The sequence below is a fragment of the Suricata suricatta genome, chromosome 4, assembly GCF_006229205.1.
Source record: "Suricata suricatta isolate VVHF042 chromosome 4, meerkat_22Aug2017_6uvM2_HiC, whole genome shotgun sequence".
Lineage (NCBI taxonomy): Eukaryota > Metazoa > Chordata > Mammalia > Carnivora > Herpestidae > Suricata > Suricata suricatta.
Window position 1 is genome coordinate 48,242,417 of NC_043703.1, and position 26,002 is coordinate 48,268,418.

General features: G+C 35.3%; 1 long non-coding RNA gene across 2 annotated transcripts in view; it reads right to left on the reverse strand.

Annotated features, from left to right (window-relative positions):
- Positions 1-3,771: 3,771 nt before the first annotated feature.
- LOC115290510 overlaps positions 3,772-26,002 on the reverse strand; it is a 48,344-nt gene continuing 26,113 nt past the window's right edge. Inside the window, exons 5-6 of one of the 2 annotated variants that reach the window (XR_003908154.1) lie at positions 7,558-7,831; positions 3,772-3,785 (exon numbers count right to left, since the gene is read on the reverse strand). This is a non-coding gene — a long non-coding RNA (uncharacterized LOC115290510). Of the gene's footprint in view, positions 3,786-7,557; positions 7,832-9,012; positions 9,082-26,002 lie in introns of those variants that run through there. The other variant, XR_003908156.1, reaches the window with a different exon arrangement.

Here is a 26,002-nt window from a genome sequence, read left to right on the forward strand (position 1 = left end):
GGTTTTTTGTGCAATCGTGTATGGGATCCTTTTCTTGATTTCTCTTTCTGCTGCTTCATTTTTGGTGTATAGGAATGCAACCAATTTCTGTGCATTGATTTTGTACCCTGCGACTTTACTGAACTCATTGGCCAGTTCTAGAAAGCTTCTGGTGGAGTCAATTGGGTTTTCCATGTAGAGTATCATGTCATCTGTGAAAAGTGAAAGTTTGACTCCTTCCTTGCCAATTCTGATGCCTTTTATTTCCTTTTGTTGTCTGATTGCTGATGTTAGGACTTCCAGCACTATGTTAAACAACAGTGGTGAGAGTGGACACCCCTGTCGTGTTCCTGATCTCAAGGGGAAAGCTCTCAGTTTTTCCCCATTGAGGATGATATTAGCTGTGGGCTTTCCATAAACGCTTTTATAATGTTTGGTTGGGTAAGTTCCTTCTATTCCGACTTTCTCAAGGATTTTTATTAAGAAAGGGTGCTGTATTTTGTCAAATGTTTTTTCTGCATCTATTGACAGGATCATATGGCACATTCTCCAAGTTAGATCATATACTGGGACATAAAGCAGCCCTCCATAATCATAAATGAGTAGAGATCATACCATGTACACTTTCAGATCACAATGCTATGAAAATTGAAATTAACCACAAAAAAAGGCTGGAAAACCTCTAAAAATGTGGAGGTTACAAACCACCCTACTAAAGAATGATTGGGCTAATCAGGCAATTAGAGAAGAAATTAAAAATATATGGAAACCAATGAAAAGTAAAATACAACAATCCAAAATCTCTGAGATGCAGCAAAGGCAGTCCTAAGAGGAAAGTATGTTGCAATCCAGGCCTATATCAACAAACTAGGAAACGCGCAAATTCAAAATCTAACAGAGCACCCACTGGAACTAGAAGGGAAGCAGCAAGAGCACTCCAAGTCCAGTAGAAGAAAAGAAATAATAAAGATCAGGGCAGAAATAAACAATATAGAATACAAAAAAAAAAAAAAACAGGTGAGCAGATCAAAGAAACCAAGAGTTGATTCATTGAAAAAATAAACAAAATTGATAAACCTCTAGCCAGGCTCCTTAGAAAGAAAAGAGACAGCACCCAGATAGACAAAATCATGAATGAAAAAGGATCTATTACAACCAACCCTTTAGAAATACAAGCAATATTGAGAGATTACTATGAAAAATTATATGCCAACAAACTGGACAACCTAGAGGAAATGGACAAATTCCTAATGCACATGCACTACCAAAATTCAAATGGGAAGAGATCGAAAGCATGAATAGACCGATAACCTGTGAAGAAATCAAATCCATTATCAAAAATCTCCCAGCAAATAAAAGCCCAGGGCCAGATGGCTTCCCATGGAAATTCTACCAGACATTTAAAACAGAGCTAATACCCATTCTTCTCAAACTATTCCAAAAAATAGAAATGGAAGGAAAACTTCCAAACTCATTCTACAAAGGCAGTATCACCTTGATACCCAAACCAGACAGAGACCCAGCAAAAAAAGAGAACTACAGACCAATATTCTTAATGAATACAGATGCAAAAATATTTGACAAGATACTGGCAAATTGAGTTCAACAGCATATAAAAAAATTATCCATCATGATCAAGTGGGATTCATTCCTGGGTTACAGAGTTGGTTCAATATTCGCAAATCCATCAATGTGATACATCACATTAACAAAAGAAAAGATAAAAACCATATGTTTCAGGAAATTTCAATTCTTGGTATACAGTTTTATAAACTCATAAAAAAGCCTTCACGTTAAAGCAGCTCGAGGTGTGACACCTAAATCCTTCCACTCTGCACTCTCATGCTTCTGGAGAAACGCTTCTAAACTAAGCTTCTCCAGCAGAGCCCAGGACTCATGTCCAACACCAGCAATATACCTTCTTCCAGACTGCCATGCTCTGTAGTTACCATGACGTTATTACAAGGCCAGACAATCATAACGGCTGCAGATAAATAGGTGCCCATCTTACCATATAAAAAATCTTCTAACTAGTGTAAAGAATGTGTTTGTATTACTGACAAAAAATAATTTCCATTAACATATCATTTTAACCTGTTTTAATATTTGTATTCCAAAGTTATAGAAATAATTTAAAAAGGAATAAACATTACTGAGTAATTGAAAAGTTAGTAAGTATTTAATAACTTTTTCTGCCGTATTTCAGTCTCCTTTTAAATTAGGAGTATGTTAAACCTTAAAGAGAGGAGTGTGGGATGAATGTCATTCCGCCTTTCTAGAACCAGATGTAAATCTCTAAACCATAATATTAAGAAGAAAGTTATTTTATAAAAAGTTTCAGTGGGGCATACCAAAGTAACATTTAGTCTTCTAAAATTACAAGGATAAATGGAACAAATTTGCATTTCATACAAGAGACAGAAAAAAGCAGGGCGTTCTGTTGTCTTTTATTCTTCCCACTTTACCCAGATATATGCTGGCACTTTATTTATGTATTTAATACTTTTTTAAAGCTGAAAGATAGCAGTATGAATAAAAGTAAAAAAAAAAAAAGCAGCCAAGGAATTATATTATAAGAATTATTTTTGCTTTCTAGAGCTTTTTAAAAAAGTTAGTTAATATTTACAAAGCAGTAGTTTACTGAATTATAGATAATAAGAGACCAGCTAGTTAAGTGAAAAAGATTCCCAGTTTAGGAGGAAGAAGTTCAAGATGAAGCCTCATTCTAGATCAGATAAATAAGTCCAAAGGTAAGTATTCAAAGAAATTGTTTCTTTCATTCCCTTTAAAAATATTTTAATAATCCCATTATTTTCTGGACTAAGTCCTCGCCAATCTCTTCTCTAGTATAACTTGAATACAATTATTCCTTGCTGATTTTACTTCCATTAAATTAAGTGCATTCTATCCTTCCTTTCTGCTTCAAAGAATCATTGACATCTCTCAGATGATAAAAGAACTAAGTTATGCTACTCAAATTTTCACCAAACTCTTATTTCTCTCCTATTGCAATTGTAATGCAGATGTTTCTAAAGGAGAAAAACAATACAGTACTCATAATATACCATCAGATCAGCATACTAGGATCTATTATTACAACTAGACCACTTGGATCACACCTTGCATCACCCTCACTGCTCTATACAGCTCTGAATAGATGTCTCTGTCTCATCTGTGCTCTTCTACCTGTAACCTGGACTGAATTGTCAAATCCCTTATTCTTTTCTTATATTTACATCTGCCTCCTATCCTAACTTTTGACTCTCTCCAGGATGTGGGAATCCTGACAGTAATTATTTAGTGTCCCTTTAGAAGAATCTCCAACAAGTCTTAAGGGGTCAGATGGAGGTGTACTGCAATAGATGAGCAAATATTTAATAATGTACGATTGGAATAGTAAGATAATAGTTGAACACAAAACAACTGAGGGCCAGTCTACCTACCATGAATTGACATTTTCCATATCATTTAACTGTGTTTATTTGCAGGTTGGCAGAAGATTCATTATGGAAATGGAAGGGTTTTTTTTCTTAATTGTTTAATATAATGTTTTAAGAAAACATTATTTTGTATTCAGACACATACCTGCATACTATTAATTTGTGTAAGTAAACAAAAATATCAAAGCTAAAAATAAATTTATGTATCATATTTAATTGATTTATTCTGCAACTTACCTATAGCTCTATAAATGAGTAATCCAGATATTACACCTTCATATCATTCTCTAAGACTGAATCAAATGAAGATTTTATTTCACCTCTTTCTCTTACTTCAGCATACTCTCTAGAAGCCTGTTTCCCAACCTGTGGAATAAGCAAAGTAAGACGACAGTTCCCTCTGGAGTGCATCAACACACGCCAGAGCAATAAAAACTCTGATAGCAAAGATTAAGGTTTCTGACCCCAATTGTGGCATCTCAGCTTTTTAGAGAGCCACTGGAGAATGGCTTTGAACCTGCCCTCACTATCTCTCTCTCTCTCCTCAGTGCACAAGGCGTTCCACAAACATTTTGAAACTAAGAAATCTCTCTTTCAGAATGGAGCTCTAGGGATGATTTAAATCTTTTGACCCACTGGCAAATTCCTCCATCCTGGAGGATTAATTGACCGTTAAGTTGATAAACTTTTGAAGACTTGAGGGAAAGTAACAGACGTCCATATGGAGCACATGGGGAGCATATTAAAGGGACAAATGTAGGCTCTTATTTAAAAGAGGTTACAACTGAATCATGGAAATAAATGATACATACAATCAGAATAGATATGATATTAAGAATTAACTGACTGTTGACATATTCATCTATATCCTGTTGAATTTAAGACACTACGTTAGGCATAAAGATGGATTAGGCAGAGAGCTTTTTTCCATGGATCCTTGCACTAGAAATAAGATATGGATAATCATGTATAGGGTAGAATATAGTCAATGCTAAGTGACATAAAAAAGGCATAAGGAGTACATGGCTGGCTCAGTCAGTAGAGCATGCAACTCTTGATCTTGGTGTCATGAGTTCAAGCCCCATGTAGGGTGCTTAGTTAAAAAAAAAAAAGTAAGAATTGGCATCATGGAAGATCATAAGTAAAAACAATTACTTTCACAAAGAAAAATCAAACAAGGCTTCCTAGAGAGAGTAGAATTTGAAGAACTGAAAGAATTTAACTATGGGATATGGGTAAAAGAAAAGTCCACCCACAAAGAGAAAACCAAAATGTGGCAGGAATAAAAAGGGCTTGAATGCCAAGATTTTTATCTTAATTCTGCAGAACAGAATTTTCAGAACTCTTGTATGGAAGAACAATCATTGTCCGTTGAGATGAAAATGGATATTCCACAAGAAATAGCGGATTTTCTGGAAGAATTACATTTGTGAAAGATCAAATACTCTGTAGATCAAGAGATCAACAGGGCTAGGAGGCATGGAACAGAAAGTATTGTGAACACTACACTACCACTGCCACCACAAACATGGTTGCCACTACTAAATAGAAGCTGAATTCACTGGGTTGTGAGGATGAGGAGCTGTTGGGTTATGAGTAAGAAAGAAGCCTGATTGATGCTGTATCATGGAAAGGTAGCCAGCAGTATCTCATATAAGAACCAGAGTAGACTGGGTTTTTTTCCCCTAAAATAGAGACTGGATCATATCATTTTTCTGATTAAGACTTAGCAGTTGGCTTCTCAACTCAGAGTAAACACCTTATTCTGGCCTTTAAGGGTCTAGGTCTAATCTCTTCTATCTACTGATCTTTGTCACTTGTTCTTTCTTTCATTCCCTCTCTCTGTGTCTGTCTCTCAAAAATTCTGCTCCACCCACACTGCTCTTTTAACACAGAGAGCACACTTATAATCTGCCCTGCTATTTCTGTTCCAGGCAGAACCATCTCCCAGATTTATGCATGTTTCACTCCCTCATTTCCCTCAAGTGTCTGCTCTAATTCCCTTATAAATAACCACTCCACAGTAACTTTCACCCAACTTTTAATCCTCCTACCCTGCTCAATTTATATTTGCCACTCTTATCACCCTAGGCTATATATTATATGGCTATGTACTCTACATTTAGGTATTTGCTGTGTCTCTTCCACTAGACTGTCTGTTCCAAGAAAAAAAGAGGCAGAGCAACTCCTGTATCCCCAGTACCTAGAACAGTGTCAGGCATGTACTAGTTACTCAATAAATAGGTGTAAAAAGCAGCAAATGTAAAGAAAACTAGAGGTGTGGAGATTGGTTAGAAAGTGTTTTGTAATAGTAAATGTGAAAGACAATAAGGGCTAAAACTTAAGTGGGGACAGAGTAAACAGAAAAGATTAACACTTAACCACAAACAATTATTTCAGGCATGGATCATAGTGGAAAGGTATGGGCTGTGAAGGCAGGTGATTTTTGTTTCAAATCCTGGACTCTCAACTTAGTAGTAGTGTGGCCATATGCAAAATCCTTCATGTCTCTGCACTTCAATGTTCTCCCCAGGGGAAAAGGGAAAATGCCCCCTTTTAAACTTGCTATAGTTTATACAGATATTCAATGTTGAATTTATGCTCTTGGTAATGGAAGTGATATCCTGCAGTGCTGCATATTTCAACATAACTTAAAAATAAGATTAGATGGTTTATCTATATTGAGTCTCCACATGGAGATTTTTTAATATTACTTTTTAAATTAAAAAAATGTTTAAGTCTATTTCTTTATTTTTGACAGAGAGACAGAGAGAGTGAGGGATGGGGGAGAGGCAGAGAGAGAGGGAAAGAGAGAATCCCAAGCAGGCTCCTCACTGTCAGCACAGAGCCCAATGTGGGGCTTGAACTGACAAACCATGAGATCATGACCTGAGCAGAAATCAAGAATTGGATGCTTAACTGACTCAGCCACCCAGATGCCCCTCCACATGGAGATTTTAAGTTGTGCAAAATAATGCATACCCTTTCTAACTCTCCTATTGTCTAATGTTCTTAGTATGGTCTTATTGCTTTTTTTCACTGGATGCTGAAAATAAAGTAGTAATAAAAATTCCCATTTCTTGGGGCTCTTGGGTGGGTCTGTTGGTTAACTGTCTGACTTTGGCTCAGGTCATGATCTCATGGTTGTGGAGTTTAAGGCCCATATGGGGCCCTCTAATGTCAGCACAGAGCCCACTTAGGATGCTCTGTACCCCTCTCTCTGCCCCTCCCCTACTTGTGTTCCCTCTCTCTCTCTCTCTCTCAAAAATAAACATTAAAAAACTCCTCCAATTTCTTGAACATGCATGATATGATTTTAATATTGACCTTAATATTGACCAAATATTATAAAGTGTATTTATATCTAATATGTTTACTATATTAGAAAGCAGGTTCGAAATGGTAAAGTAATTTGTCCATGGTCACACAGCATATGATCAAAAGAACTGAGATTCAAATTAAAAATTCTTTGGAGGGATGCCTGGGTGGCTCAGTTGGTTAAGCATCTGACTTTGACTCAGGTCATGATCTCACAGTTCATGGGTTCGAGCCCCACATCAGGCTCTGTGCTGATAACTCAGAGCGTGGAGCCTGTTTTAGATTCTGTGTCTCCTTCTCTCTCTGCCCCTCCCCTGCTTATACTCTCTCTCTCTCTCTGTATCTTGCAAAAATAAGTAAAATGTTTAAAAAAATTTTTTTTAATTCTTTGGAAAAAAATTCACCTCATACTATTCATGCTATTTTTGTATACCTACTATGCCACTTTATAGTTCACACATTGACAGCATTTTCCCTGAATGAGGTCTATCTCTGTCTTATAATAATTTTTCACAACTATGTCTTTCCCTTTGCTTGCCACATTTTACACCACAAACCTAAAATGGCTATTCATGTTGTCTCTTTCTTTGCAGACTTCTAATGACTCCCTACTACTTTTTGATCCAAAAATAAATGTTAGATTATGACCTTTGAATGTTTACTCCAAATTGTCATTTCTCCTTCTTATTTACCATCTAAGTTTATGACCCTCGATGCACAGCTCTCCAAACATTTCTGCAGCTCAGAACCAGTGGCTCTCAAACTGCAGACAGGCTTAAGGAAAGAAGCATAAATGAAAATAACTGGAAGAATTTTTTACCTCAAATTTCCAATTTATTTCTTCACAGACATTCCCAGGCCTTGGGCTTCAAGCATGAGCATTTTTGAAAGCCCTCCAGTGATTTGGATATAGTCCTCACTGCACACCTCATGGCTGGAAGGGACCACATGGAAGAGGAAGGTTTTTTAGTTCTCTCCTCTGTATCATCTGTGCCCACATGATACCCATGTGTTGGTAGCATAAGCACGAATGATGTCCTCTTTCACTTTCCAAAAGAGAAACAGAATACAGAGGAAGGAAACAAAGCTCTCACCTATAAGAGATGAAGAGTCATTAATGGATGAGTTAGAATGTGACTTGAGTCTAAAAGGAATTGTATGAGTGTACACATTATTTTGCACAACTTCAGAAGGAGTGATAGTTTTCTAGAAAATAGCCTGTGCAAAATACATATAGATTGAGATAACTATTCATAAATGACAGGGAAGAAATTTGTGTGATGGAAAATTTAACAACACATGCACATTTTAATTTAAATAGGTATGTTGATACCAAGTATAACTTTTCTGCCATTTCTTTCTTGAGTTCAGATGTGGCATCATGAGATTTGAAGCTGGATGGTCCACATTCTAAATATTTACAACCTAAATAGTTTAATAAAATTCATACATTTTTCATGCTACCATGTATCGATTCCTATCTCAATGAACAGTACAACTATCTCCTAACTACCTCCTTGCACAAAGTGGATCTTCCTTGTCTTTAGATGATTCTCTATGTTTTGTCTGTCTAATTGGCTCTCACTCACCTGGCCTCTTACTACAGAACTCAGCAATAATCTGCCCCTGATCCCTGTACCTTGGGTTAAAAGTCTCTTATACTCTAATAGCATCACATTATTGACCCCTGTTGCACTAATTATATATTGCATTGCAATTATATATTGTAAGGCAATTGCCAGTTCACTTATGTGTCTCAGCCATTAAGCAATATTCTACTTGAGCTTAAGACAGTGGTTTTATTAAATTTGAGCCACTCATTTTAGTACTCAATGCACAGTACTTTCAATTGCAGTTACCAATTTTGAGGAGAGCTCAGTATCGGTAGTTTAAAAATCAAACCTAAAATCTTGTTACCATGTGTTAAAGATAACAGGAATCTTGCTTAAGGAAAATGGGGGAAATTAGTCCCACTCTGTTAAATAGAGATGTGAGTGACATCTTCTCTCTGATGTAGCCATTTGCTTTGACAAAGGAGTTGAGAACATTCTTGAATATATTTTTTAGATATATAAGAAATAGAATGTACAAATAAAATGTTTAATGTTCATTCTCAATTTCTACTTAGATATATTTTAATGTTAACATTTTTTTCAAGGAGTTAAGTGGGTTTTTTTCTTTGCTTATCATAAAACATACATATTCATTCAGTGTTTATTAAGAAGATATTATGCAGATCGATTGTGAGAGCACTCATCTTCAGATGAACAATTCTTCCATGTTACAAGAGGATGCAGAAACTCCAAGAAATAAATTTATACAAATTATTTGAGATAAAATCTGTCTAAAAAAGAAAATACATTTTTCATTTAGTTTAGGAAATAAAACAAGATGAATGAGCCACATGGATACATGGCCCTGAGTGTCTCTGAAGACACAAATGCACAAGTGTCTTTGAGTGTGCACAAGTTACACACATTGTATTGCTGTTTTTAGGCTTAGTGTTTATTTCTTAACATTTTTCTTTCTGAACAGTTTTAGTTTCCCATTTAATAATAATATTAGAGCCTGCTACAACATATGGATGTTGAATTAACTTTGTCTTATTATGACATCTAATTAGATAAGAAGTTAAACAAACTCTTATTTATTTTATCAGAGAAAAAGAGGTATAATAAAGGCCCTCCCCAACCACCAAGCCCACCTCCAAGGAAATACTGTGGATTAGTACTCACTTGGTTAAAGTCAATTACAGGGCCAGCGGTTTATATGTAGGAAGTGCCAAGCTCTAATAAAGGCACTTCCTAGGTATGATAATTATAAAATTAGATGAAAACATTTATTAGGTTCACAGTAAATCCTTTATGAAACAGAAGATACTGGCGCTGAAACAGCCAGATTTGGTAACAGCATGCAAACAACCTTCAGAGTCAAAAATCATTCAAAAATGTCTAATCCCATAACTGTATCAAAGCTGGCAGGTGCTCACTACACAGAACATTAATTTGGGAGATTTAGAGGGGATTTTAAAGATAACCTTCTGTGCCAAATATGTTAAGAGCAATGTGTCTCAGTATAAAAATACTGAATATTTCATAATCTGTAAAAAGGATGAAGATACAGAATGTGAGTGAGAGGATATTTTCAACCCCAAGTAAATTATACAATGTTCATTAGGCTTCTCTGTTTATACTGGTGCAGGGTATCTGTGCAAGAGCATGCAAATAAAATCAGCATTGTTTCAGTTTATATCTGAATAATAATCAGGAGGGTGCATCACAACCTGAAGGTGTTTCGTGTACAACAGTAAAAGCACAGTCCTAAGAAGTCATAAGGAACCTCTCTGATGAGGACCTTGAAGGGCAGTGTTGGTAAAATACTCCGTTCTCACATCCCCAGTTGCTCTGCGGCACGTAAGCTGAGTCCTGTCCTGGTAAGCTTCCCAGTGCTGTGCAAACTAACTTAAGGACCTTATGTGAAGCCTCCTACACTTACCTGTGTCTTCTAGTGAGTTCTGAATCACTATATTAATCAACTAAAATTCAGCAAGGGGAGAGGTTTATAGAAGAGTGAGAATATACTGAACCAGAATAAATGACCAAAATACATTTGATCTCACAAAGAAATGACAAAAGTGACATTAATCTGATTTAAAATTATAAAACTTTGTGGATCAAAAAGGTAATGATTTTCTAAAATTATATTATCCTTTAATATGTATTCTTGGTTACATGAGCTTGAAAACACCAGATTAAAAATGTCACACAGGAAACTTGCTGAAGGGAGACCTACAGACAATATAGCATTGATTAGTAATCCATGGAAAAGGAGGTAATAGTTTAGAAAATATATCATGATGCTTTTCTTAAACGTGGACAAAATACTCTCTCTTTAGAAAGACATTAGAAAGAACATGTTTACACAAATAAAAAAAATTGATAGAAAAGGTATATATGTAACTTTAGTACTTACTAATCTTCTAATGTTCCTAAAACTAGACCAAGGTGAGTGAGTGCTTCCAAAAAAAGTAATCTTCTTTTTTAATCAGACTAATTTGGACTCTTCTGTGATATACAATCAATCATATATAAGGTCTTATTTCTACATCAGCTTTACTTTCCTCTTTTTAAACCTACAAACTTTGATCAATTTCTTCAACTACATATTTATTAATATTTTCAATTCCATTTTCAATTGCCATTTTTGAACCCACCTAACAAACCAAAGCTGAAGCAATCCAACAGACTGAGTTCTTTGTTCCTATACCTGGGCAGTTGAATCCAACTGGAGAAAATCACAAAATCCTCAGAAAATTGCCTCTATAAATTAATGTTCTCTGAGCTCAATAGGACCATTTACCCTGCTCACCAATTCTCTGTTCTGATAAGGTTTTTCTCCATTTTCCATAATATCTAATCAAACCATTTCTTAACTCCTAAACTGTCCTACTCTAATACCTTCCCACTCATTCTCAGCAGAAAATCTTGTCTCCCACTTCACAGAAATATAAAAACACTCAGCTAAGAACTCCTTCAAATTCCTGGCACCCCATCTGCAAAAGTGATGATGAATTATAAGTAACTTCTTCCTCTCGTGATGATAGTAAATGTCTCATTTGACTGAAGCAAACTAACTCCTCCACTTGTTCTCGGAATCTCATAGATGCTACCTCAAGAATTTCATTCCAGTTATTAGACCTTATCCTATTTTCCCCCATAAGTCCTCCCTTTATCTACTTCCATTCTGATTGAAATCCTCATGTCTTTTCTATTTGTTTTTATACTTCAAGACTTCTTCAGTTTAATTTCCCTCTCTATTCCCTGGCATTGCCAAGATTCTTGAAAAAGACATCCAAATCCCTATATCTGCTTCCTCTTTTGCAATTTATTGTTCAGATCATGGCAATATCAATTTCATCTCTTGGTTGACCACTGAATAAACTTTCAGAAAGACCACTACTGTGGGCACCTAGGTGGCTCAGTCGGTTAAGTGTCCCTCTTCAGCTCAGGTCATGATCTCTCTCATAGCTCGTGAATTTGAGCTTCACATCAGGCTCTGTGCTGACAGAGCACACTTGTGATCTTTCTCTCAAAAATAAAAACATAAAAAAAGAAAATTAAAAAAAAAAGACCACTACTGAATGTTTGTTCCTCTATGCAATGAATTTTGACTTTTCATTTGTTATCCAGGGAGTGTTTAATATTGCAAACCATAAACTCCTCATTGAATCCCAAATTTCCTTAGCCTTTTGAATGTGAAACTCTTCTGGTTCTTCTCCTACCCCCTTCCTTGATTGCTCCTTCTCAACCTCCTTACAGATTTGCCTTGTTGAACTCATCTATTCACAGGACATGCTAACCTGTGTGCTGATGGCTACCTTGACAGAGTCTCTGCAGCTCCTGTCACTCATCCAAGCCACCTGACTCACTGGACACACTTGTAACATAGCATTCTGTATGCTCCCCTATGAATAGATGAAAGTGGGATGTCCAGATTCATTTCCAATCAGGGATCTTCATTTCATTAAGTCCCACAAAACAAATTTGTATGCAAGCCTAAGATTCCTCTGACAGTATGATTAGAGAGGTATTTTGTAGTGTTTATCTTATCTTTGTAAGGTTTGAGTGATAAGCAAAAACTTAAATATTGAAGGCAAAAGTTAAAAATACAAGAAAATACAGAAGAATAACTTCATGATCTTCTGTCAGGGAAGATAATTGAAAGATTAGTTTCAAACTAGGAACATACATTTAAACACTTGTAACTGGAAAAAGATAAGTGTCCAGAATTTATAAATAAACTCTTTGAATAAATAAGCAAAATAAGCCTATCAGGCAAAACATAAAAACGCATTTCAGAGAAATGGCAGTGTAAGATTCGATGCAAGTTTTTCAAAGATGGGAGAGGTCTCTTGGAGTAGGCAGAATGATCTCTCAGAAGCACTCATTCATAATCCCTGAAACCTATGAAAATGTTAAGTCACATGGCAAAGGGCCTTTGAGGATGTGATTAAGCAAATGCTCTGGAGATGAGACATTATTCTAGATTATTCATGTGAACTCAATGTAATCATAATCCTTAGACATGGAAGAGTAAAGCAGAAGAGAGAATCAGAGGAAAGTATGAGTCTGCAAGAAAGGCATGGAGAGACACAGGTGTGTTGGCCTAATAATGGAGCACAGGGAAATGACCAAAGCAATTCAGGGGGCTTTTAAGAGCTGGAAAAGGCAAAGGGACAGGTTCTCCCCTTCTGCCTCCAGAAGGAACATAATCCATACAACACCTTGATTTTAGTCCAGTTAAGACAGTTTGGGCTTCTAACATTCAGAGCTTGAAGATAAATAAATCAAATTATTGTAAGCCACTATGTTTGTGGTCATTTACTATAGCAGCAAAGGAAACATCCATCTCTTGAGTTCTAAATTACCTTGGGGAACTGCTAGGAAGACAAAGAGAAAAAATTATGGCAAATGCTGCTTCCACCACCACCACCACCATCACCAGAGCCACCACTTAATTTTGCGGTTAGCCATGCAGAGATTTTGCAAAAACTGGCCACATAAATGTTGTATTTAAATTCAGAAAATAAATTCATAGGGCCAGACACATTCTTCCCTGTTGACAAATAAGGAAACTCTGATGAGTTAAGGAATTATCAATTGTTAAAAACCACACTGCTGGTTAACTTGTATGATATTAAAGTTAACTCATAATAAAAATGAGTTTCCTTTGGGAGATCACTAGAGATATCATGATGTGCTTAATCAGTAATTCAATTATTGATAATAGATATATACATCATTATGCATATATTATTGCTACAATTAATATTGCTATAAATATAATTATATAGATATATAAACAGAATTTTATTAAATGATCTCTATCTGTTGAGTCAATATTTACATAAAAAATTAATCACAGGTAAAAATTCCCTAAAAAAATGGGTCCTAAGTAAAGTTCAATTAACTCTATAGAACTAATCTTCAAACTAGAACTACTGCAATAAGAGGAAATGAGGAATTTGTTAATAGTTTTTATTCAAACTATTTTATTTTATTTCCTTAAGTTTATTTATCTATTTTTTAGAGACAGTGAAAAAGCATGCAAGTGTGAGCAGTGGAGGGACAGAGGGAGAATCCCAAGCAGGCTGCAGGCTCCACACTCATCATGGAGCCCAGCATGGGGCTTGATCACACAAACTGTGAGATCATGACCTGAGCTGAAATTAAGACTCAGAGGCTTCATGGACTGAGCCTCCCAGGTGCCCCTTATTCAACCTATGTTAGACCTGTATTGAATTATATGTAAATATCCGTTTAGTAATTTGAATTAAAACACTATGGAGGGGGGAGTGTAATCAGGTATCTGAAATACATGTCTCATTTTTGCATCAGACTCAATCCTTATTTTTACTTTGTTCTCCATACAAGTGAAATTTTACTGAAGTACATGTCTCATTTTTGCATCAGACTCAATCCTTATTTATACTTTGTTCTCCATATAAGTGAAATTTTACTGAAGTAACAGAAGGAATAAGACTGAGTGAGGGCCATGAAGGAGGAAGGAAGGAAGGAAGGGAGAAAGAGAGAGAAAGAGTGCGGGCATGCACTTGTGCAAGCCTAAGAGGGTGAGTTTAGATTGAGGGAGGAAAAACATGGTAACCTTAAGGAGAAAAGAGTCAAGCTATTGACAATTATTTCTCTATTGCAACATCTATTTTTTAGGTTTATAAATATGTCAAATCAAACACTCAGGAAAATGGTTTACAAATGCATAACTCTCAAAAAAAGATCAAAGGAGATCAAACACAGCATTAAAAAGATTAAGTTTAAAATGGTGGATGGAGATCAACTTTCCACTTTACTGTTATTTAGAATCAATTGAGGTCCAATTTCAACCATACACAGAACCATGAATTGATTTTAATGGCATATATAGAAAAAATGTTGCTCACAATACTCTAACAAAAAGATTCCAAGAAAGCAGATATGCCTATGATGGTGTTAGTGCTCTATGCTCAAAACTGGAATTGTATAGTAAAAGAGAAAGAATATAAAGAAAGAAAAGTCAGGTTGGTACTCAGAGCTTTGGTGTGAGATCTTCTATATCATCAAATTCTAACTTTCAGCCCATTAGTTGTCAGTTTAAAAAGCACACAATTAAATCACGTTTCTACAGATCACCCTTGTCAGAAACAAAAATGATAAATTCACCTGAAAGGTACAGGTGAAGTTTAAGAATATGGAAAATCCCTGTTTTCTTGTATTTGCTTTTAAAGAAGCTGGCAAATAGTTATAAACTTTTACAAAAATAGACTTGATCTAAATTCAACACATCTTCAGCTTTATAAAAGTTCACATACTCTGTGTTTATTCACCTATTCTAAACTTGTTTTTTTTCTTGCATATGCTTGGCTGAGTACTTATGAATTTTTAAGCAGTCAGGATCAAATAAACATTGAAAAGTAAATAAAGGCATTTCTAATACTATCAAGGTGTTATGGTGGATTTGCATTCCAGCAAAAAAATCCATGAAGAAAATGTATTCTCATCAAACAAGATCCTTTCACAATTCTACTCTTCTCTAGAAGCTTACATTTCATAATTAAAGGCTAGAATTTTCCTTTTGTTGATTTTATAGTATGTGTGATAGAAGTTAGTCCATCTATTCATGTTCCTGGATATTAATAGACTGAACACTCCTAAGTATAATATGTGACATTTGGATGTTGCTGTTTTGGCACAGCGACAAATTTGCCTTGGAAGTATTCTTTTCAGACCTTGAAAAATTAAGGGTGTTTCTTTTACTTTTTTTTTAAGTTGCCATGTCATATACATAACAGACATCCTCACTCCATTCCTGAGTCTCTCCTAACTACAAGTTTATATGTCCCTAACTCTCAGAGCTACTGGGACCAAGGAGGCAATGAGAATCTTTGGTTGCCTGTGGTGTGGAGAGATGCTGGCTGAGAGTTTGAGAAAAAGCAGGGTGTAAGATATAGGGCAAGGCTTGGAGATCCTGTGAAGGTTAGGGATGAGCAGCTTCCATCTGATGTAATTCATAAGAACAGTTCCTTTACATTTTTTTACCAATCGTTTTGTTACAGATACGTCAAAACAGCTGCTTCTGTTAAGACCATCAGAAAACAGATGGTACCCTCAAAAGGTAATTAAAGAGAGTTTAAGGAAGGAGTTTTCATACATATGTAGGCAGGGTTAAGGAAAAGCCTTGGCCTGCTGGAAGATTTCAGGAGTAGCCGCGCGAAACTGTGACCACCACAGCTCTGAACTCAGAGAGTGGAGCTATAGCAGAGTTCTGAATCCATCTGGTTAAAAGGTAAGGGAACTCATTTGAATCTATAGATAGAATGCACACTTCTAGGAGCAAAGAAGGTAGTAGAGAGCAATGGAGAGTGGATCTGGAATGGAAAATAAGAATACCTAAGCATAGTTCTTACTTTTGCCCCTAAAGATACACATTCTTTTATCTTATACTAGTTATATTATACCTGGTTGGTGTCAGTGTAATCACAATCCTACCCAAAACCTAAACTGAAACATTGGCTGACATTGATATACTCTTTTACATGATAGGAACAGGGGGAAAATATGCAGAGTGAGGGGACATACAAATAATCTGTGGAAAATATTATCTTCTTAGGAAAAAAAAAGATTGGTGCTCTCATTCTTGTTTTTATTTATTTTTCAACTTTGCAAAATCAGATAGTACCAGGATCACGATGGGCTGTTTGGATGCCATCATCATGTCGTAGCCCATGGTCCAGTGTTCATGCTCTGTCCAGGCTCCATAGCAAGCATAGAGCTGCTTTTCAAGCATAGAATGACATCTCCTGAGGAGGAGGTCTATTCCAAGCTGCACCATGATTACCATATTGAGACCTGTCAGAGGCTCCTGTAATATCCATATATTCCAGAAACTTCCAGTACATAAAACTCAAGTGACAGGCCAGTTTGCCTGCAGCATGGATTTGCTGAAGAAAGACCTTATACAGATACTTTCTGTACCCTTTCAAAAACAATATAAATGTATTCTCTTAGCAACTGCAACAGCTTCTATATTCAAGGAAGTATACTATTTTCATCAGATAAAGGTATCAGAGTGTTTTAAGATGTTTTTGAACAAACCCTAAAGAGGGCTTTTTTCTTTACTTCCACCTCTCTTCCTCTCTACCCCAACCCTCAGTTGTTTATTTCTTATTATTTTCTCAATTTCCTCCTGCAAGAAAGCACCCAGCTTATTTCCATGCAAAATGTGGGCAAACTGAGGTCGCCACACCAAGAGAAAACTGCTCATTCATGCCAGATAATTATTCCTTTTGCTTTCTTCTCTCAACTATAACTTCAATGAGGGTGAAAGCTGTGCTTCTTCAGGAAGTGACTCTATTTTAGAACTTCACTTTACATCGTGAAGTTCTACACACAGAATCTTGGTAAAATACTTTGAGAAACTCTTTGTGGAGGAGCAATTTTAGCAGAGGTAAATTCACATTAAGTTTTCTGCAACAATTAGAGCAATATGATTGGCAGGCCTAGGATGATACAATGTCTATTTTATGCACTGAGACTTGGATAAAAATGGTCGGATATGAAATAAGGAGAAGTAGGGGTTATGCTGTGGAAATTTACTTCACCAATTTGAATATTTATCTTATTGTAGGCGTCCTAGGAGATTTCAAGTTTAACTCAACATATGGTCTGTAAATTTTAAATTAAATTTATTTTATAAATTTGACACAATAGGAGTTAAGCTCAAATGAAGGATATAAGCATATGGTGGATTTTCCACTAATTGAGAGCGTTACACCATGAGAAGTAAGTAGAAGAGGGGTTTGGTAGTTTCATTTTTGTGACTATATATAACTGAACAGATTACTTTTATTCTTGGTCGGTTGTTATTCTAAAGCATAGGTGAAAAAATATTTTTACTAAGGCACATTGAAGAAAATAACTGTTCCACTAAAACAATTTCAATTTTTATATATATTTATTTTCATACACAATCATATGCATATATGCACTCAAGTATTCATAAACACATATATTTCTGCTTACTCAACAGTTATTCCTCTTTTTCTACTGCTTTATTGAGGCACAATTGATAAATAAAATTTTAAGATACTTAAAGTGTACTACATGATGATTTGACATATGAACACATTGTGAGCTATTCTCTTTTAACAAAACAGTAAATTTCCAAATGGTAGGAATCTCTCTCTAAACTCAGGCCATTATTGGAGGGAGCCATTTTTCAACCTTCCACACACCTTCTACTATCCCTACAATCCTCTCTAACTTAGCCCTTGCTGTCATCACACCACTAAAATCACCCTGAATAAATTCACCCAAGGATATGAAGCCCCTCAGTATACAAATGTTTTTAGTCCTCATATCTTTCCCGGTATCTGAGTCAGTTGCCAACTCTTTGGAAGAAGAATTTTCTTCTTGAACACTTTTCCTTAGCTTCCTCGACACTGTACTCTTGACTCATTGCTTCCACTTTCCCTTTACTCAGTCTTTTTACTTATATTTAAACAAAGAACACACTTCTCAGACCTGGTTCTCACTCATTCATACAATGAGTGTATATTTCTCCTTTCCTGCCCCTTTCAACCTAATTGTTCTGAAAAACGTAGTCATATGCATTAAACTGAATGGTTTATTTGTTGTAAATTAAACATTGAGTAGAATGGTTGAGGGTCATGAGCTTTCCAAACAACACACAAAAAAAAATCTTTATTTTTGCTTGGTGAAGTGACAGAGCCAGGAAATGTTAAATATTCTGCTGTCCTGTGTCCTAGCCTTTTCACTTTTGGCCATGTCCAGGCTCTTTCCTGATTTTGCTAATACAAGCAAGGCCGTTGCACCAAGAAGGAGTTCTGGACAAAATCTACTAGCTTCCTGAACATCATTGCCACCACACAGAATGTAAGCTGCCAAAAGAACTGCTTCTGAACACTGAGATTCCAAGAGATTCATTCCCTTTATGTGGACCATTTCCCTGAGTTTTCCTTCCTAATCAGGAGGTGTGTAGAATTCTACTAAGAAAAGTGGTGAGTGACTATGGAGTTGCACATCTCCTCTTTTCTCCCCTCATTTCTCATGATTCTTCACTGGGACCTGTGAGAGGAGAGTGAGTCTTCTCTCAGTGTTTTTTGTTTGTTTTTAATATGCTATCATTTTCATTTCTAGTCTAAAGGTTTTGGGGTGTGAGACAAACTTTTCTTATGTTTTGTGGCTGATATGGGATTTTTCTTGTTTACTGGGAAATATATTTCTGGTATTTTAACATACATCTTGGAATAAGAGAGCTGGATACCTCTGTTCAAGAAGGTGCTATTTTGGAAATAATACCACACACTAGGATTTTTATTCCCCCAATCTGCAAGCAGAAGGAAATTAAGGATATGTCCACAATAAATTGTATGACTCTTTATCATCAGTCCTTAAGTGTGATTTACAGGTTCTCTTTCTACATGCGTATAATCCAGGATGAAACATCTCCCCTCAAATATTTAAGAAAATGTTTTGAGATCCACAGGGGAAGTAGGCTCTAGGATTCCTACATGAAAAAAAATTGTAATATTCATTTGAGAATCAATAAAGTATGAATTTTGTCATCAAACAAAAATGGAAAATATACATTTTAAAATATATATTTTAAAAATAGTTAGTTGCCAGAAAAGATACATATAAAAACAGAGTCACAGTATTTTTATAGAGACTTTTTTAAAATTTTTGAATGAGTGAAATAAAATTATTTTTATGGGGGTACTGATTTCCCTCATTACTGCCTGATCTGGAAGTTATAGAAAAATATGATTTGATAAGCTGAATCATCTATTCCTATTTCTGCAGATACATTGTAGTTCTCAAGTTTATTATACAGAAGTAAAAAAAAATGGCTCTCAGAGAAAGAGAAATAGAACATTTTTGCAACAGAAAAAAAAATCACTTTGTGTTAGAAACTGGTATTTCCATTCTAGGAAACTTTAATCCAACTGGCTGTGTGTGTGAAATAATGAGCCCAAGAGTCAACAAACATCATTTTTTCCCCAATAGCAAAGGTCATAAGCCTTTGGTTGTACACACTGGAACTGTTCAAACTTGAGGTACATGAGGCTCATTTAAGAAGTCTATCTGTGTGACAGCTACCGTCTCCATTAATCAGAGTAAGCTTATTTTAAGGGTGGTGGTGGCATGTTCAAATGCTGAATTTAGACAAGAATTTTAAGAAATACAATTTTATGGGCAATTGCAGAATGACATTTGACCAGTTCAAGTAACGTCCTAGTATAGTTCGACTTCAAGGGTGTAGTCACTTTAAACATGTTAAATACATTCCCCCCCCAATTCTGGGGAAACTAATTAAATTATGAATTTATATAGCCATGAAAATATTGTGATGGTTAATTTTGTGTGTTGGTGTGCCTGGGTCACAGGATGCACAGATTAAAAGATTATATCTGAGTGTGTGTGTCTATGAGGGTGTTTCTGAATGAGATTTAACATTTGAACAGATGAACCTAGTAATGCTTCTGTAGTGTGGGTGGGCATGATTCCTTCATGCCTGCCTGGGACATTAATCTTTTGCTCTTTGACTTGGATTAATAGCTGTGGTTGCCATAGCGTTTAGGCTTTTGTTCTAGAATTATACCACTGGCCTTTTTGGACCTCCAGTTTGCAGACAGCAGATTATAGGAATTCTCAGCCTCCACAAAAATAATACGATAGTCCTGGGGCCATTGCTGAGAATAGTGCCACCAACAAGAAGTTAAAAGATGCATGGAAGATGATTCCCGCCATATCCTCATTCAACTCTCTTAATTGGCTTGTGTAGAAGACAGATGGATTTTGGAGATTGGCATTGGATTACTACTATAAACTAAACCAGGTGGAGACTCAAATTTGCAGCTTCCATACCAGATGTGGTTTAATTGCTTAAGCAAATTACCACATCCTTTGGTACATTGTGTGCAGTTATTGATCTGAAAAGTATCTTTTCCTCCACCCTGTCCATAAGGTCTGCCAGAAGCAGTTTTTTTTTAGCTGGTAAGGCCAGCAATATACCTTCACTGTCTTACCTCAGGGTTAGATCAAATCGCTAGCTCTGTCATAATTTAGTCCACAGGGATTTTAATCACTTTACTCTTCCATAGGCTGTTACCCTGGTCCATTACATTGCTGATTGGGCTTAGTGAGAAAGAAGTAGGAACTACTCTAGACTTGGTAATGATATATTTGCATATCAAAGGATGAGAAGTAAATCCAAGGAAAATTCAGAGAACTTTCACCTCAGGAGCCCTGTGGTATAAGACATATTGAGTTGTCTCTTCTAAAATGAAGGGTAAGTTGTTATACCTGGTCCCTCTTACAACCAAAAAGAAAACACAATGCCTAGTGGATCTCTACATTTTGGAGGCAACATATTCCTCATTTGGGTGTGTTACCCTCGCACAATTACCAAAGACCTGAACATCTGCTAATTTTGAAGGGGGCCCACAAAGAGAAAGCACTGAAACAGAACAAGATTTTCTGTAGCTTTGGCCATAGGAACGAGCACACGCATAGTGCTTTAAAAGAGTCAGTGGCAGACAGTGATGCTTTTGAAGACTTTGGCAAACCCTTTTAAGTGCATTGCAGCTCACGACCTCAGGATTTTGAAACAAAGCCCTGTCATCCTCAGCAAATAACTATTCTCCTTTTGAGGAACAGCCTTTGCCTTCTACTGCCCTTGGCAGAGACTGAATGTTTAACCATGGGCCACCAAGTCACTATGAGAAGTCCCTTCATCACACAATATGTGCTGCCGGATAACTCGCGCAATTCACTGGTCTCCCTATATTCCACCCTCCTCCCCCATCCTGAAGCAACAACATTTTTGCTTTCCCCATGAATTTATGTTCTGATAGCTCCAAATTCTTAGTCCTAGAGGGAGGAATGCTTCTCCTAGGAGACACAATGATCCTGTTCAACTAAAAGTTAAGACTGCCACATAGCTAGCTTGGGTTCCTCATGACTCTGAATCAACAGGCAAAGAAGAAAGTCGCAGTGAGTGCTCACTGGGGGGATTGATTCTGATCATGAAGGGAAATTGGACTACTACCTACCAGGGGAGGTAGAGAGAATATTTGGAATACAAGAGATTCCTTTGGGCATCTCTTAGTATTACCATGCCTTGTAATTAAGCTCAATGGAAAGGTATAACAACTCAATACAAGGCAATACTACTAAATGGCCCAGATTCACCAGGAATGAACCAAGACCTGCTAAGGTGCTTGCTGAAGTCAAAGGGAATAAAGAATGTGCCGTAGAGGAAGGTAGTTGTCATCACCAGCTCTGAGCATGTGACCACTGAAGATAAGATATATGTTTTCCTTTTCTTAGTCCTTTATTATGTGATACGGAATACATGAGATGTATTGATTTTCTATCATTGCATTAATTACTGTTAATTTTACATTGAATTTTTTAACTTAAGGGATACTAAATTGAAGAGTAAACACCACTCAAGGACTTTACCTCCTCTTCTGGGGAAGGGGTTAATTCACTGTTGGAACATGTTAGACAGAATTATGATCTCATTATTTTATTTATTTGGGGGAAAATATGGTTTAAGGAGATTCATAGGAGTTCATAGGTTGAAGAGGGGTAGACTAGTGAGAGTTAATTTTATTTGTCTATGTGACTAGGCCGCAGTCTGTCCAAATTAAACATTATTTCTGGGTGTGTCTCTGAGGGTATTTCCATTATGATTGGTGATTATTATGATTGGGAGACTCAGTAAATTATCCTCCCCCATGTAGTAGGCATCATCCAATCCAACGAGGGCTTGGGAAGGCCAAAAAGTGGAGGAAGGATTTACCCCCTCCCTGCCTGCTTGATGATCTGGAACATCAGCCTTTTCCTATCCTTGGACTGGACTATCAGATTTGTTTCTCTGAAGAACCCTGATTCATACAAATATGCAAGAGTATTATATTTTTTGTGCTAGCCAAATAATATAAATAGGTACAAAAATGTAAATATTACTATGGTGCATTTCAAGGGAAAGAAATAGGATCTCCTGCTTACAGTTATGTACCCGCCCAGCCCCTGCCTCCATCATAACAATTGACTTGTCTATTATTTCAAATTTAACAATTTCAGATCTATTTCTTTTATGTGTTGGTACATTTCTAGCATGATTATTAAAATACAAATGTAGCAATCTGTGATACTTCTCTAATTAATTAATTATCACCCTGGGAGTAATTACAAAGGGCAGCAACCTCAGAGCAACTTATTAGAGTTATGGGAGCAGAGGGGTTGGAAAGAAATGCTGAGTGTGTGGACTGCAAACTTTGTCTCTACTAATATTTTATTGGAGACCTAATTCTAATTGATAAAACTCCGCAAAAGCCATGTCACAAAATGGTGAAGAGTGTCCATTCTAGAAAAAAAATTACCATGGTTTGAATCTAGGCTAAATACATTTCTAGTTGTGTGAATTTTGCTATGTTATTTAACTTTCTCACTGTTTCCTCATTTATAAAATGCAGATGATATTTTACAGGGTTATTTTAAATACTGAATATATTAATAAGCAAAAAAAATAATAGTGCACAGCTATTTTAATTAAGAAGTATTAGCAAGTTTAAAAAAGTAGTGGATTATTTAAAAAATACAGTGGGTATTTAGTAATATATACATGGCTTTAAGCTACATATTGCTTAGACTAAAATTTGCCAAGAACATAAAACCTTTATACATATTTAGTTATTTGTAGTAGTAGTTTCTGCAAATGCAATCCTAGTAATGATTTTTCTGGCTAGATTTACCTGTTTATAACTTTGAAACTTCTACATACATAAAAAAATCTATGAATACTTACCAAATTATGTTTAAGTGTGCCATTTTAAGATCTCACTATGATTTGAACTCCACAGACTTGTATAAATGTGGGCATATGTTCCCATTCCTTTATGACATATTAAGCATTTTTAATTTAAATTTAACAGTTTTCAATTAATTTAGCTCTTATATTTTCATGAAGCTTTCATCTACTTAGAGATAAAACATGTACTCTACATATGTTTAATTATTTCAAACTCCAAGAAATGCATAAATTTTATGGCACCATAAAATGTACTTTTAATAGTTTTTATTATTTAATTATACTGTTATGTATAACTGAGAAGAAATAAAGCCAACAAGAATAAAAAAATTTCTATTACTTCTCAACCATGTAGGTTTTAATTTTTACTCTTCTTCATACAAATGTCATACCATAATTTTACTTAAAAAATTCAATAATATACTTAACAATTATGATCTATAATTACTCCAAGGCATTTCTGAAACTCAGGGTGGTATATAGAGTATAATATTAATATTTTTTTATAAAGTTGCCATATTCTATGTTGGTTACTGAGGTTTATGGCTACTTTTTGTGTTTTTAACAAATCTTTTTCTTCAATGAAATATCATAAGTAATTGTCATGGATATTTTATCATGTACATTTATTTCATATTGTTTTCCTTAGGTTATTACTATATTTATACTGTGTTTTATGCTTTGGCTAATTTTACCATACCTATTGTACCATATTGTTGTACTTATATATGCATTTCTTATTTATCCTAATTATTTCATATATTTCATGACTGAATTGTCATGTAAACTTATCTCATAATTAAAGATTCTTCTTTCTATAATCAGCATCTCTATATCTAATATGTAAGCCTGTGTTTTCCAAGATCCTAAACTAAGGTTAGGTTAGGAAGTGAGGCCATGTGGGTAAAGACAAATGACTGGGGTCCCTACCCATTTCACCGTCATTAAGAAGTTGTAAAAAATACTAGTGAGGTGCTAATTTTCCTATTCAGGATATGAGTAAACAGACACAAAACAATTTAATAATTTTTTAACTTCATTCAGGGCCTGCTTGGATAATCCAGAATAAGCTCCTCTTTTTAATAGCCTTAACTTAATCACAGCTTTGCCATGTACAGTAATATTCACAAGTCCTAGGTGTGAATCTAAAAAAATTTTTGAGGCCATCATTTAACCCACTACATGGAATGACTCCATCAATCAGAAGAGATATTACATAGGGGAAGAGAATCTAGGAATATGTTGTCTGTAAACAATTCACTGAACAAAAAAGGATACAAAATTCTGAAACCAAATTGTTATAGTTAGATACAATAGGTAAATACAAGCCCCCTGATAATATAGAAATTTTGATACCAAGTGATATGTAATTTAAGTTAAAAGTATCACGAGTAGTAATATTTTAAATACATGTAAATAGAAAATGGATTCAGAAGTTACAACTTTAAATTGTTAATATATAGCCCCCAACTAAAAAGTTGGAGAGGGAAAAGAACAAACTATTATAGTTTTAAATTCACCTAACACAGAAAAATATTCCAATCACATAATAAAAAGGAAATTTATATACAAAATTATGATGAAGTGATTAATATGCTTGAAACAAACAAAAAAAAATACCAAGAAATAGAGAAACTTTCTTAACTTGAACTAGTGTATAAATTAAAAATTAATAATGAATATGATTTTCCTTTCGTTGTAAGAGCATTTAACATAATATCTACCTCTTTGGCAAGTTTTTAAGTATATACAATATAGTATTATTAACCATAGGCTCTATATTGTACAGTAGATCTCTAGAACTTATTTATCTTGTAAAACTGAAACACTATCCTTTGATCAACATCTTATTTTTCCCCTCCTTATACTCTCTGCTTCTATGTGTTTTGTCTAATATGATTCTTAATGAAAACTTGTTAAAATGTTTCCCATGAAATCTGAAACAAGGTAAGAATTCTCACTATTGCCACTACTAATACACATAGGATTAAAACTTATCATCAGCAAAATTATTTTTTAAAATAAGATATAATAGTTATAAGGGTTGGTATAGAAAAGTCAAAGTGCTATTTGCAGAATGATATGATGCAGAAAATTAGACTAGATCAAGAGACATTTATAGAACTCGAGAAATTTTAGCAAATACCCTAAATGCAAGACTAACTTATGAAGCTATCTGTGTTCTTCTATACCATCAACAGTCAATTAAGGATATAATAGAAAATGAGATATTATTCATAACATGAGAAGAAAAGACAATATTGGTGGATAACATTTCTTATCAAATACTAAGGTAAAACCATAACGCCATGCTTTAATGAGCAAAATGGTGAAATTGACTGGTGTAGGAGCTTATAAATAATATGAGA